The sequence below is a fragment of the Apteryx rowi genome, unplaced genomic scaffold (assembly GCF_003343035.1).
Source record: "Apteryx rowi isolate R43461 unplaced genomic scaffold, aptRow1 scaffold_70, whole genome shotgun sequence".
Taxonomy (NCBI): Eukaryota; Metazoa; Chordata; class Aves; order Apterygiformes; family Apterygidae; genus Apteryx; species Apteryx rowi.
Genome location: NW_020450983.1, coordinates 2165956 through 2178776, shown reverse-complemented (window position 1 = coordinate 2178776; position 12821 = coordinate 2165956). Strand labels below are relative to the sequence as shown.

Below are 12821 nucleotides of genomic sequence, written 5' to 3'. Positions count from 1 at the left end.
GCCGGGCTCCGGTGCCGCGGCCGCCGCCGGGGCGGAGGGGTCCGCAGCCGCGGCCGCCATGTTGTGTCCCCTCCTCCCCAGGGCGACGGGGGGGGTCCCTCGCCGCCGGCGGGAAGGAGCCCGCCTAAGGCCGCTCGCTGTCCGCCCATGCTGCCGCCAGTGCGGTTTCCATCGCGCCGCCCGGCCCTGGCCGCCCCGCACGATCCAGCCGGGGCCCGCGGCTGAGAGGGCGGGTGCGCGCTGCCCGCGCTCGGCGCGCTGCCGTTGTCACCTGGCCCGACGGCGCCGGGGCCGGGGCGGCTCAGAGCTGCCGATAAGCGGCCGCTCCCCGACACGCCTCCGGCTCGCCGGCGGGCGGCCGGGGCCGGCGAGGGGCGGAGCCGAGCGCCGCGCGCCCGGGAGAGGGACGCGGAGGGGACGGAGCGCCTCGGGGCTGCGTCGTGCGCGGGAGAGCTCGCCCGCCCGCGGCCCTTGGGGCGGCTGGGCCGCGGCGCCGCGTCTCCCGCTTCAGAGCGCAGTGCCGGCGGCGCGTCTTGGCGGTGCCGCGGCTTGGGCACGGGGCAGCGCGCCCGCTGCCCTGCCCTGGCCTAGCCCCGGCCCCGGCCCCGGCCCCGGCCCGGCCCGGCCCGGCCCTGCCCTGCCCTGGCCCGGGGGAAAAGCCCGCGGGTTGCAGCCCCCTGCTCGGGCGAAAGGAGAGCTCGGCACGCTGTGCGGATCGCCCCCGTGATCTTTGTGGACGGATGGCGCGCTGGCAATGCCGGTTACGGGCCACAGGTTAAGAGCCATTCCATAAAAGTAACGCAAAACAGAGGAAAAGAGATTAAGGAGGCAAAAAGGTAAAAATCTCTTTCAATACTGATTTTCTTAAAATGAGACTGTGCTCACCCAAGTTACAGAAGTCCTACATAATGCCCTGTTCATCCTCAAAGGTCCAGTAGGGATAGGACCCTTGGGAGAAGTGTAGCAAAGTGAATAATTTCAGGTTATGTCATTTCCATGATATATAGATTTAAGTACTTAGTATCTAGAAAATTGTAAAGACATTTGTTTTTACATTAGCATGTACTTAACCCCCTATATACTACGTTTTGACATTTGTATATGTAAAAACAGCTTCCAGAGCATCCATCATACAGAGATTTTGTCATTCTATTGAATGTGGACAGCAAACTTGCAACTTGTGTTTGCATATCAGGCATGACCATATCTCACCCAACATGCCATCTTAAGTGCTGTATGTAGGGTCAAATCATCCAATCAACAAGTTCTTTTCTATGAACCACTAGTTTTATTAGGAAATACTTATATATATATATATACACATAACAAATACATATATAGCTATTGTCTACACTATCTGAAGTTTTCACAGTGGACACAACGTTTGAAGCCACATTTCATATAACAGATCCTGAAAGCTAAACTGATTCTTTAGGACATAAACTCCAAACTTGGTAGCCAAACATGTTCTTTCTTCTTTACATGCTGGTAGTGTTTTTTAATCTAACATTATGTATTCCTTGTTTATTAAGTCACTAACAAATCCAAATATAAATAAATGTATTGAATTAACGTTTATCTTCTACATTGCTCTCGATTCTTATTTCTCAAACTTCCTCATTTGCTCAATTACAGGAAAACAGCTTGATCCTTCTGGACATCAGCAGAATATTTTAATCCTTACTAAATGTGTATTTTAAAGTACAAAGAATATTTTAAATAGTTTAACTGATAAGMTTTTCCAACACTGTAGCACTCTTGAGGCATATGATATTGCAAATCCATAAATAAATGAATAAATCTGCTATTTCTAAACAAATCAGAAAACTTGTTCTGACATACATAGATACATGGTTTCATTAGTATATATAGGAGATTTTGGGGGTTGTTTCTGAGGGATAAAATAAAGGGTGCCTTTTTATACAGTGTGGCTGTAATTTGGCTTCATAGATTTACAGATCTGGCTTTAAGAAGAAAAGGAGGAGGCTGAGAGAGAGATGCAACTGGTTTCATTTGGAAGACTGAAAAGTGAAAAAAAATTGAGGTAGCATTAGTAAGTGAAAGCAAAAAAGGGAGAGCACCTCAGCAAAAATTGTTAAGACTGCAAGAATGATACACGTAGCTTGTAACTCTTGAAGAGCATGAGTTGGAAGTGATCCATTTCAAGGGGAAAGGGGAATCCATTTCAAGGTACAAGAGAATGCACAATAAGCTAGATAATGTACTACAATATCTGTATTTCCAATTTGTTTTTCTAGAGTTGCCTTCTTTCTTCTGACTAAGCATCAAAAACTACTACAGTAGTTTTCCTGTGAAGACTTCACTATATATGACAACATAATTCATCAAAGATTCCAGTGACTGGAATGAAAATACAGACCATCAGTGGACAGCAAAGGCGTGAAGTTCTCTGATGCATAGCAGGTTTCTTACACAGGTCTCTTTTTGCAGTAGCTGAGCAGTAAGGTCTCAGTTTCCTATACATTATGAAGTATCATGCTAACATATAGCATGAGTTTTTACATCTCCCCTAACACGCTTGTGGTCAAGTTACGCATGGACCTTTGATGTAGGCAAACCTATATTCCTGCTGTTTTCAGAGATGTCAACAGGCCTCATGAAAATCACAAACCTTATGGCGAGGGAGATGTCTTATACTAGATCACTTCATATTGTGTATTAATTTGAAAGCAGACTTGGATAGATCCAAGCCTTTTCTCTCCTTAATGGGAAAACAAATATTTACTTCTGTTCTAAAAGTATTTTAGAATGAAAAGATATCCAGCAACTCTATGTAAAGGTCTGATAACAAACCCATTAGCTTACTACAGTACTTTACTCCAAGCTCTTCTATTTCAAAATACAGAACGAGCAACTTTCCAAAATCACAGCTATCCCCAAATCCTTGCAGATAGTGGGATATAGTCTGGAATGTCCTTTCTTTTAAATTGTTCTCTAAAGACTTATTCCCACATTCAACCCATAATCACCTTGCCACTTTCAGAATAGGGGTCATTGTTACTTTAACCAGAAGTAACTTATGTGCAAGTTTCTATCTGAAAAAACACGCCCAGAAGAGCAATTGTTGCGAGTTCTGGCCCTCTGTAATCAGAGCTTACATATTTCTGTTCATATGCCTCAGCATGAATCATATGAATGAGCATGGCTGCAACGGGCATGCATGACATTTCTGTATATTCTGCCTGATTAGACTGGGGGATATCCACAGATTGGGACAAATGTCCAATATCCTCAAACATCTTTCAAACTGGATCTCTTGACAGAAAGAGGCCATATCTGAAGAAATCTGGATCTGTGGTGGTCCGTCTGATCTATCTGTCCATCCACCCGTCTATCTCAGTTCTCTGCCCCATAAAAAAATCCAGTGCTCAGAGTACAAGAGGAAGGGACATTGCTTGCAGTTGTCAGCACAACCTCTGTTCTGTGTTCTACCTTCAGCTAGTTCAAAATCTATTTTACTGTGTCGTACCACTTACCGTTCTGCAAAGTGAAATCAGTATGTGGTTCTGGAAAAATATCACCTCAAAGGTGTTCACAGTTAATTTATCATTTGGAAAATGGGTAAATCAGGCAGCATCCTTCTTTAACAATTCCATAAATTTATGTTTTAGTCACCTATGTATGATATTAATTCCTGCTTAAAGAACAAGCACATATGAAAAATAAGCAACAAGGTTACCTTTTCTATAAATTATCACCAAATTTTTAATTGGGTTGAATTTCATGTGCTCAACATATTGTACATGAAGCAGCATAACATTAAATATTGGCTCTGTAGAATTTTTGCCTTGAGCAATTTGGCATTTTTCCTCGATTTCTTTTTCTTGTTAATTGCTGTCTAAGTATTACACACTTTGAACAGCTGAATAATATTATAAGTTATTTTGCTGAATCAACATCCCAGCAAATGTGCTTTATCATCATGATACACACATTTGCTGATTATAGCACTGAGCCTGGATATCAAAATCTGCAAAAGCATTTTTAAGTTGTCCTTTCTCTTTCCTCATATCTTCAAGTGTAGCTCAAGGAAGATCATTATTTTTGTCCTTGAAAGTCAATGTCTATTTTTATTCTGATTTCCTGCAGTACGTTGTTTATATTGGTGCAACAATAAGGTGTCAATGGCTATGGTATTGTGTGAAGTCTGTTTAATTGGTTTCTGGTGGGAATTCTGAAACCTCTCAATGAAAATAATTATTTGCTTTCATCTTCAAACTTTACACAATAGTGTTCCCATAAAAGCCATAAGATCTTTTCTTTCATTGCAAAAATTTCTCTACATTTATCTGTCTTGATTTTGTACAGTTAGTTTTACATGTAAGTATTATATAGCACTTGATAAATTCTGTTTATCTAAATATGTCTTTGCTTAACATGTGGGTTTTCAGATGTGTCTGCTCGGAGTTTTATTTTATTATTATTTTTGCTTCCTATGTACCACTCAATGATCAGTCTGCAGGTTTTCCTTTATACTAATCAGAATTTTCACGGTGTGGAGATTGTGGGGTGCTGAAAGTTAACCTTTTTGGTGTGTCCTTTTATATAAGTACAGACCTGATCAGACTCTACTGAAATTAACAGAGATTATTTGATTTGTACATTGGCTTGGACCCCTAGTGAGTTGTCCTGGGCCTGATGTTACTGATTTCAGAGGATTATTTATAAGTAATTATTCAGCATTGCAAAAAAGGGACTGAGAACCAACTCTGTAATTTACTCTATCATGTCCCAGCAGTGATGACTGGCCATCTGTTAATAAAAAGTTATCCTATTGTAAACAGCAAAAGTCTGTAATACAGAAAACCACATGAATGCTATTGGCAACTTTTGCATTCTTCTTTACTAAAGCTGCTATTAATATAAATGAATCTCCAAGATCTCTAAGTGACTACGGCAATGTATTACTATGGTAACTATGATTCACAACAGCAGCTGCTTGCTTTTCATTGCTGTTGCATATACACGTTAAAGATGACAATGTCTCTTCTTTTAATTTGAATGTGTTTAACCTGAAAAAAAGATGTCAACATTTCAAAAGCTACACACTTAATATCAAATGAAGCCAATCTGTGGGGTAGGTTTCTTTAGTCTTTCATATTTTACAGTTCAATGAAATGCATCAAAAGTTTTTTTGTTTTTTGTTAATGGTTCAGGTTACTTCAAAATTTGACTGGAATCTGTGCAGTATTCAAAATATTACATCTATAAACAAATCAGGAAACAGATGTTTAATATTCTGAGCCTTAACAATTTTAAAAGGTAACCTGCATTTTTATTTTATATTCAGACTAGAACTAATCAAGCAAGTAGTTTATGGTACATTCCCATGTTAATTTAGTTTGTGTATAAAATATTATTGGAGTTGTAAATTTATACATATATATACATACATAACAAGCAAAATAAACAACGTTCTGTTTCCATAACAAGCTCTAGCAGGCTGCATATATATAAGTTCTGCTATACACACATAAGGAGCCCCACCAACTTCAGATGGAATTTTCATTGCATAAAATTATGTGCATCGGTATTCATAAGATGGGGCTCAACCTTGGACTATATTAGTATCTTTTAATTATTTTAAATATTTGGTTCATTATTATACCTTCATTTATCAGAAATGTGGGGGTTTTTCATTTTATGATATACAAGTTTGTTTTCCTTTTGCAGAGGAATCCTACTAAGTATTTTGTTATGTTACAATTGTTGAAGATTAGCTAAAGCCTTTGCTTTAATGTGAATTTGTGCAATGGAAAATTACTGCACAAATGATAACAAAGAAGTCAGTTCTGTACTGCTTTGTTGTATTCAAAAAATTAGAAGATTTTCCAGTAGTTCAGTTTCAGAAAATACATGTTATGAATACTTATGGTTTTTTATTGTAATTGAAGTCAATAGCTATGAAGAAGTTTTCTTCCTGTGAAACCCTTTCCAGGAGGAATATATATTTGGGGCTTCTGTTCCATTAGTCTTTTTTTCTTTTTAAATGTCCCATACGCTAATGACTGAAAAATCCAGTCATTTGTCCTCCAGCTCTACACTATACTCTGTCTTACATTTTCAGAGATGTCTTTAGAACTGAGCTATGCCATTCTGCTATGCCATTTAGCCACTTCCTAAACAGTCTGTCTCTTGGTTCAGAAGGCAGAGGAAGTACAAAGTGTGTTCCTTATGTCACTAAGAGTAAAATAAGCACACTAATCTTCCTAACAATCTTGCGAGATAAGTATTTTATCTGTGCTTTAGAGATGGGAGAAATGAAACACAGCAAGATTATAAGTCAGACTGAAATCTCTATTATTTATAGAAGTAAAGTATAACCTCGCATAGAAAAGGGTCAAAAGAATCAAAATCCAGTGTTATGGTTCTGCATGCTGGTCCTCTTATTTATTATATCAAAAGGCATAAACTAGAACCTGAAAAGGTTCCAAGAAGAGCTCAAGGATGAACAATATATAGCTTTCATACTAGGAGTGATTAAATAAACTAGGACTGCTCAGTTTGGGGAAAATATATCTTGGAGGGATACGATAAAAGTATAAAGTGGTGAGTGTAATGGAAAGGGTGAATGTGTATCAGTTTTCATCGTCTTTTCCAGTGGAAGAACTACAAGAACCAATACAAAAAACTCAAATGAAGCTAGTGGGTTCCAGTTTCAAAGCAATGAAATAAGTACTGTAGTGCTTAATAGACCTGTAGAACTCCTCACCCAAGGATGTTGTGGATATTCAGATTTTATATTGTTTCTAAGGAAGACTGGACAAGTTCACAGAAGAGAATCACATTGAGGCTAAGTACACAAACTATATCTGACTTGGGAAGCCTTTGCATTGAAAAGTATTACTCAGGTACAAAGAGTCTGCAGAAGTATTAGCGGAAAGTATATGTCCACCTTATTCTTACTTCTCCATAGGCATCCACTTTATGGCTATGACATGGATCTTTGGTTTGACCCAATAGGCTTGTCCTTAAGCCCATACCCTGTAAACAGCATTGCCTTTCAAATTATGAAACGAAAGTAAGGTATTTAGTCTTGCTATGTTTGGTTTTTCAACATGAAATAAATGCAAATACTTGAAAGTTGTTGGCAGATCTACTGTTTGGCAGTAGATCCATAATTAGTCTTTTTATAAAACACTGTATTTTTAAAAGCTTGATCTTCAGCGTAAGCTGAAAGACTCACAGACTTGCTTTCATGTCAATTTATTGACACATTTTTTAAAATCTAATTGAAAGTCTCCTGGCACTGGGATGAATCTTCTAAAGGATGTAAAAGTTCTCTTAACTGGATTTTGTGAACCTTCAAAAGTAGGAAACATAAAATGAAATAACTGAGCTCATTAAAATTAAATCATACTGGAACTAGCAAAGAAGGAGTTGTTGACTCTGAAAACTACTCTTTTCATCACAGTAATGAAATGCAGAGCTTGACTAAGAAATTACTGCCGCAGAGGATGCTACTTTTTTAATAGTTGAGTTTTTTTCTGTTCCTTTATGAATATATCTTAAGCTTACTYATGAAATCTTGGAGCATAGTAAATGTTTTGAATATGCTATTCTTGCAAAAATGATCTTCAAGCTCCACCTGGCAGATTAATAAAAAACTATTCAAAGGCAAAAGAGAAATGATATAAAATTTACTGTTTCATAAAAGTATGAGTTAAAACAATTTATGACAGTTAATGAAAGTGGTAGTAACTAGAAATATAATTCTAAACAACGATGATAACAGGAATTAAGTTTTAGTACAGAGATTAAAATATGAAGAATAAAGTCAGAGTGTACTGTATAAATAGGTTTAAAAATTGAGGGTTAGAAGCACAAAAGATATAACACGGGTAGGAACTGGTAAATAAATTCAAACCTTAGATTCTCAAAATCCATGTTTCAGTACCGTCTAACCATGGAGACACTTATATTTTTGCTAGCAAAAATACTTGCTTGAAGTGCTGGCATGTTCAGAAGTGCTGAACACCTCTTACAAGCCTTAGTCCCTTCAGAATTGAAAACAACAGTAAGCATTCCTCTCCCAGTGTCAGCTGAATGTCTTGATTCAATAGGATGAAGGACACATCTATCAAATCAGTCAAAAATACTTCACTATCTTCGTGTCTCTGCACTGTAGAGGTCCTAACAAAGGATTTTGGCCAAGAGCTGAAAAGCAGAATGCAACATTCCCTGTAATGTTGCCCTTTGTGAATAAGGCCATACTAACCCAAGAATTCATCCTTAGGAATCTGCCCAAGTGAAAACAGTCTAAGAATTTGGCCCAGTAAGTTTTTTATTCTTTCTTGCTTTCCTAAATACAGATTTTACTCAAAGGAATCTATTGAATCTCAGAAGGTTTACTTCAATAATAAGAAAAGCAAGTTTTGAACAAATAATAATAAAAATTTAAAAAGTAGTAAAAGGTCCCACTTATCTTTTTGTCTCCAAAAGGTCTTAGTAGGGCTGTCAATATAACTGTATCTTTAAGTAGAACTTCTGTAATCCACTGCAACCTGTATAGTAAATAATTATAATCAAGGCCAAATAAAAGAAGAACACTCACCACCACCAACAAAAGAAAACAAACGGTGAGGAAGGACAGAAGTCAAAGATAGATTAATACAAAAATTGATCTTTTCGTTAACATTAAAAATGGTGATGAACTATGTTTGTACAAGGAGTACATTTCCTAGAACCAATCCAAATTCTCAACAGTAGATGAGAGAACTCTAGTTGTGCAGCATTGCATAAGGTCAGAAAATTGGTAAAATAGTTTTAGTTTCAAAAAGTCTCTTTTTTGAAGCAAGTAGAGAAGCTGATTTAAACAACACAAGCTCAGACTCAGATTTTTTCTGAAATCTGAGCAGGTAACTGCACCATTTCAAGAATTTTTTCTAAGGAAGTGACGATCTAAAACTGGTTTCRAATTAGAAAAACTGTTGCAGCCAAGATTAGGCTTCCTGAGGATTTAACATTGAAAGTGTTAGACTGATCCACTAATTGCCTGCATGCCTCTCCATAACTAATATTTGTCTTTCTATGGGAACTCTTCCCAACTTGGTTTTTCCCGGTTATTTCAGAATGGAAGTCATAGATGTCTCAGTTGCCATCAGAACTAATGTGATGTTCAGGTCACCAATATGACTTCTCCACAGACCCATGTGTAAATGATAAGTGAACCACCCATTTTAAACAGTTATATCTGATGAGTAAGAGCATCAAGGAAGTGTGTGTTGAAGAAATGAAAGTAAATGTTTTTTTGAAAGGAATGGAAAAGCTCAGCGACTCAATGAGTACAGCACTACTAAAGAAAGTTGAGAGATTTTCCTCACCTTTAACACTAAGTGTTATACAAAGCTTTGATTTTACAGAGAGGAAACCATCCCCAAAAGGTACAATGAGGCTTTTACATCTTATGGTAGTAGATAAAACCAAAGTAGTTTCATGAACATTATACAAAAGAGAACACTTAGAAAAACAGAACCTGGAGAATAACAAACTACACCAAGAGGTATGGATTTTTAAAAATTGTAAGAGTCATACTTTCAGAGAAATGTCTGACCACATAAGAACTTAGACCTCCCCCGCTCCCCAAAAATACAGTTCAGAAAAGAATGTAAGGTTTTATTGTAACTTTTAAAAATGTTATTTAGTCCAGAATCAGCACTATGACCATATAGGAGCTGTGAAAAGTCCCTGCTTTTCCAGTGAGAAGGATTAGTTTAGTCTAGGAACAAATGTCTTCCTAAAGTGTTTTTCCAGTACAAGAGAAATCTGTTCCTTTCACAAGGAAAGGAGTAACTTTCTAGAACAACTTTACATTGGTTTATATAGTGTTAAGATGAAGTCCTATGGAAATAGAAACAGCACTCTAAAAGTGAAAAAACTGGCATACGGATCATATTATAGATCTGTTATGGTGGGAAGAACAAGAGAGATGAGTAAGCTTAGATTTGCAAATCACACACATCTAAAGAAAAAAAAAGATAGCCACTGATGGGATGAGAAATAAAAAAATTGGCATTTTAATTCATTTATGTGAATCAAAGGATCAAGGGTATAATGGACAGCAAGGCTACTGACTTTTTTTTAAATGAATTTGAGAACACAAATTAGACAACAGTAAAATGGCAAACCAAAATACTATACAGCATTTTGGTTATATATATATTAATCACCTTAGCACTATGACAGTGCGCAACATGTAATTACCTCCATCCAAATAAAGGTTTGGCATGCAAGTACACCATGTTCAAAGCTCCCATTAAAATCATTTGATCTGCTCTATAGTTTAAATATTACAACTAGAAGCATAAACTAGACCCAAAACTGATTGAAAGGAATGTCCTTCAGCTGAACTCTGCCTGCACGATGTCAATGTGCAGATATGGAGGTTGTTTTAATTCTTTCTTCACATTAATTCACTGTTTGATCTAGACTTTCATTAACTGGGAAAAGTCTAGAGGCCTAAGACATACGCATATATATTAAAAAAAAGACATTTACTCACTTATTGTTTAACTGCTTACTAAAATAAAAATGAAAGGAAAAGTGCTTGACAAGGTGAAACATTTGGACAAAAATGAAGACAGTTGCCAGTAACACATATTTTGCAGTTTCTGACTATTCTAGTAAATACTTTCTTTTTCTGTACTCTAAAGTATCAAAAGGTTATAGGTTTAAAGCTGGATAACAATTGCTGAATTTATTTTTTTTCTATTTAGCAGCCTCCTGTTCAAGAGACAGCCATTCCTCAGGGTTGCTTTTGTAAGTTGCATCGACCTTGAACTTTTGCCAGACTAAAAGGCAGCTTAAAAATTGTTTGTAGTGTTATTCCAGTCATAACCAGTAAGATACAAAAATAAAAAAGTGCCCCATACTTCCTGGAAAGCAACAATCTGTCTAATGTTTTAAAATTAAAGCACTGCAATAAACTAGGAGGCAATACAATTCAGGTAGCATTATTTATTTCATTTTCATTTATTTCAAATGTGATTTTCACAGGTTTTGGCTGAAAAATGAGAAGTTCACAGGAGCAAACATTAGTGATTGGCTTGAAAGAGGACCCCACATTTTTTGGACTGAGTTCCATAAAAATATTATATGTTACTGTTTACACAGAAAACATTTCATATGAAATATTTCAGACGCAATGAATCCATATCTTGGGTTCAACAAACTTTTGTTGAATTCGAGGTAGGGCTCTCCTAGAGCTCTGCCAAGGTGCAGCCATGATAATAGTGGAGTCTGAGCATCTCTCCATGTTAGATGATAGAGAGTGTGCCGCCCAACACGCTGTGCTTATGGGCAGAGATTGAGAGCTGCTTCCCCCCCCCCAATATATCCAGTCCTGAAGGTTCTCAGAGGTCCCCCGTGAGCATACACCTGATGCTTGGTAATTGGCTGAGTTACTGAAAGAATCTGAAGATGACTGAACGGCTGGTGCCTAGTGGGTACGCTGTGTTAGGAAACAATGCGCTTTGCGTCTTCAGACTGAAGCGGTTCGCTGATCAATTACAGAGCAGCCTGATTTTGTCTGAAGTTTGACTTCAAGATCACAATCTGAAAAGATACAGTTTCCAGCTTGTAACCATGAAAATGAACAGAGCTATATTTTGTAATTTGGAATCCAAAGAAACTTACTTCTAGGTATCTGAGGTCACAGGTTTGAGAAGCAGTATTATAAAGCATTATTTTATTAAAGTGCCATATCTTTCAAGTTCACAAACCATTCACATTTCAGAGCAAGTTTTGCAGCAGCCCTACTGATATATCAATCACTGATATACCTTGTATGAGACAGATAAGAAAAAAGAAAATGTCCTCCCCAAGTCAAAGCATCAATAGTTTCATCCTCTGATTCTGAATCAATTTCTACTGCGACAAGGTCAGTTAAGTTACATACTTTCTGTACTTTACTCCAGCTGACAATCTGCTGGTTATAATGCAAGAACACAAGGGCTCAAATAGATTTTTCTGACATGGTGTGCCATCTGGCACAAAGCGGTCTTACAGATGCTGTTTCCCTGCTCTGCTTTTGCAGATCTAGTGACGGCATAATTGCAAGCCCTGTCAATTTTCAGTAGCATAGTTAGCTTTATGCAATCTATCTGTAGGTATCAGAATTACTGTTGCCAGATGCAAATGTTCCACAGTGCCAAAGCTAAAGTTGTAATTATATTTCTGTGCAGGAAAATTCTACAGCATTACAAGTGCTGCACAGTTTCAATCCTTTGCAAGACAGTTGAAAGCAGAGCAGGTTTAAAACAAGAATTAGGGAAAGAATAATATTTGTGACTGGTTGGTATATTGGTTCTTAAAGGAGTATCAAGCTAGATAACAAATGAGCTGTTTCAGTGTTATGGGGCCAAATTGTGATCTCATTTCTTCAGATGCAAGAGCGATGAGAATCTGCTTTCAATAAGTGAAGCACTAACAGAATGAAGCATCATACAGAAGTGCTGCATAAATATTCCCAAGCAATGCTATCAGTGTAGCTCGCTACCGAGGCAAAGATGTATGTCTTTGCAACTTTGACTTGGTGTCATTCTGAATGATGCTAAAGTGTGTGGTAATGTTGTGGTGCTGCACAGATGGAGGCTGGCATAAAATTACTCTTTCATTTGTGACCCAACTCAGAATTCGAATTTTGGTCTCTAGTAGGGAAAGGCCAGTGAACCAGCTCACTGTGACATTTTTTTTTCTTTTAATCAGCTTTTGAAAGCTCTGGCTCAATGCTCCAGTTACTGCTGAAATTCTTTTTTCACTAGATGTTAATGCTACAAGGAAAATAAGGCTGCACAGTGGAT

General features: G+C 37.9%; 1 long non-coding RNA gene across 1 annotated transcript; it reads left to right on the top strand.

The window, feature by feature from the left end:
- Positions 1 to 665: 665 nt before the first annotated feature.
- LOC112976130 lies at positions 666 to 4841 on the top strand. The gene is made up of 2 exons (XR_003256926.1): positions 666 to 836; positions 2259 to 4841. It is a non-coding gene; the product is annotated as an uncharacterized LOC112976130 (long non-coding RNA).
- Positions 4842 to 12821: the final 7980 nt, after the last annotated feature.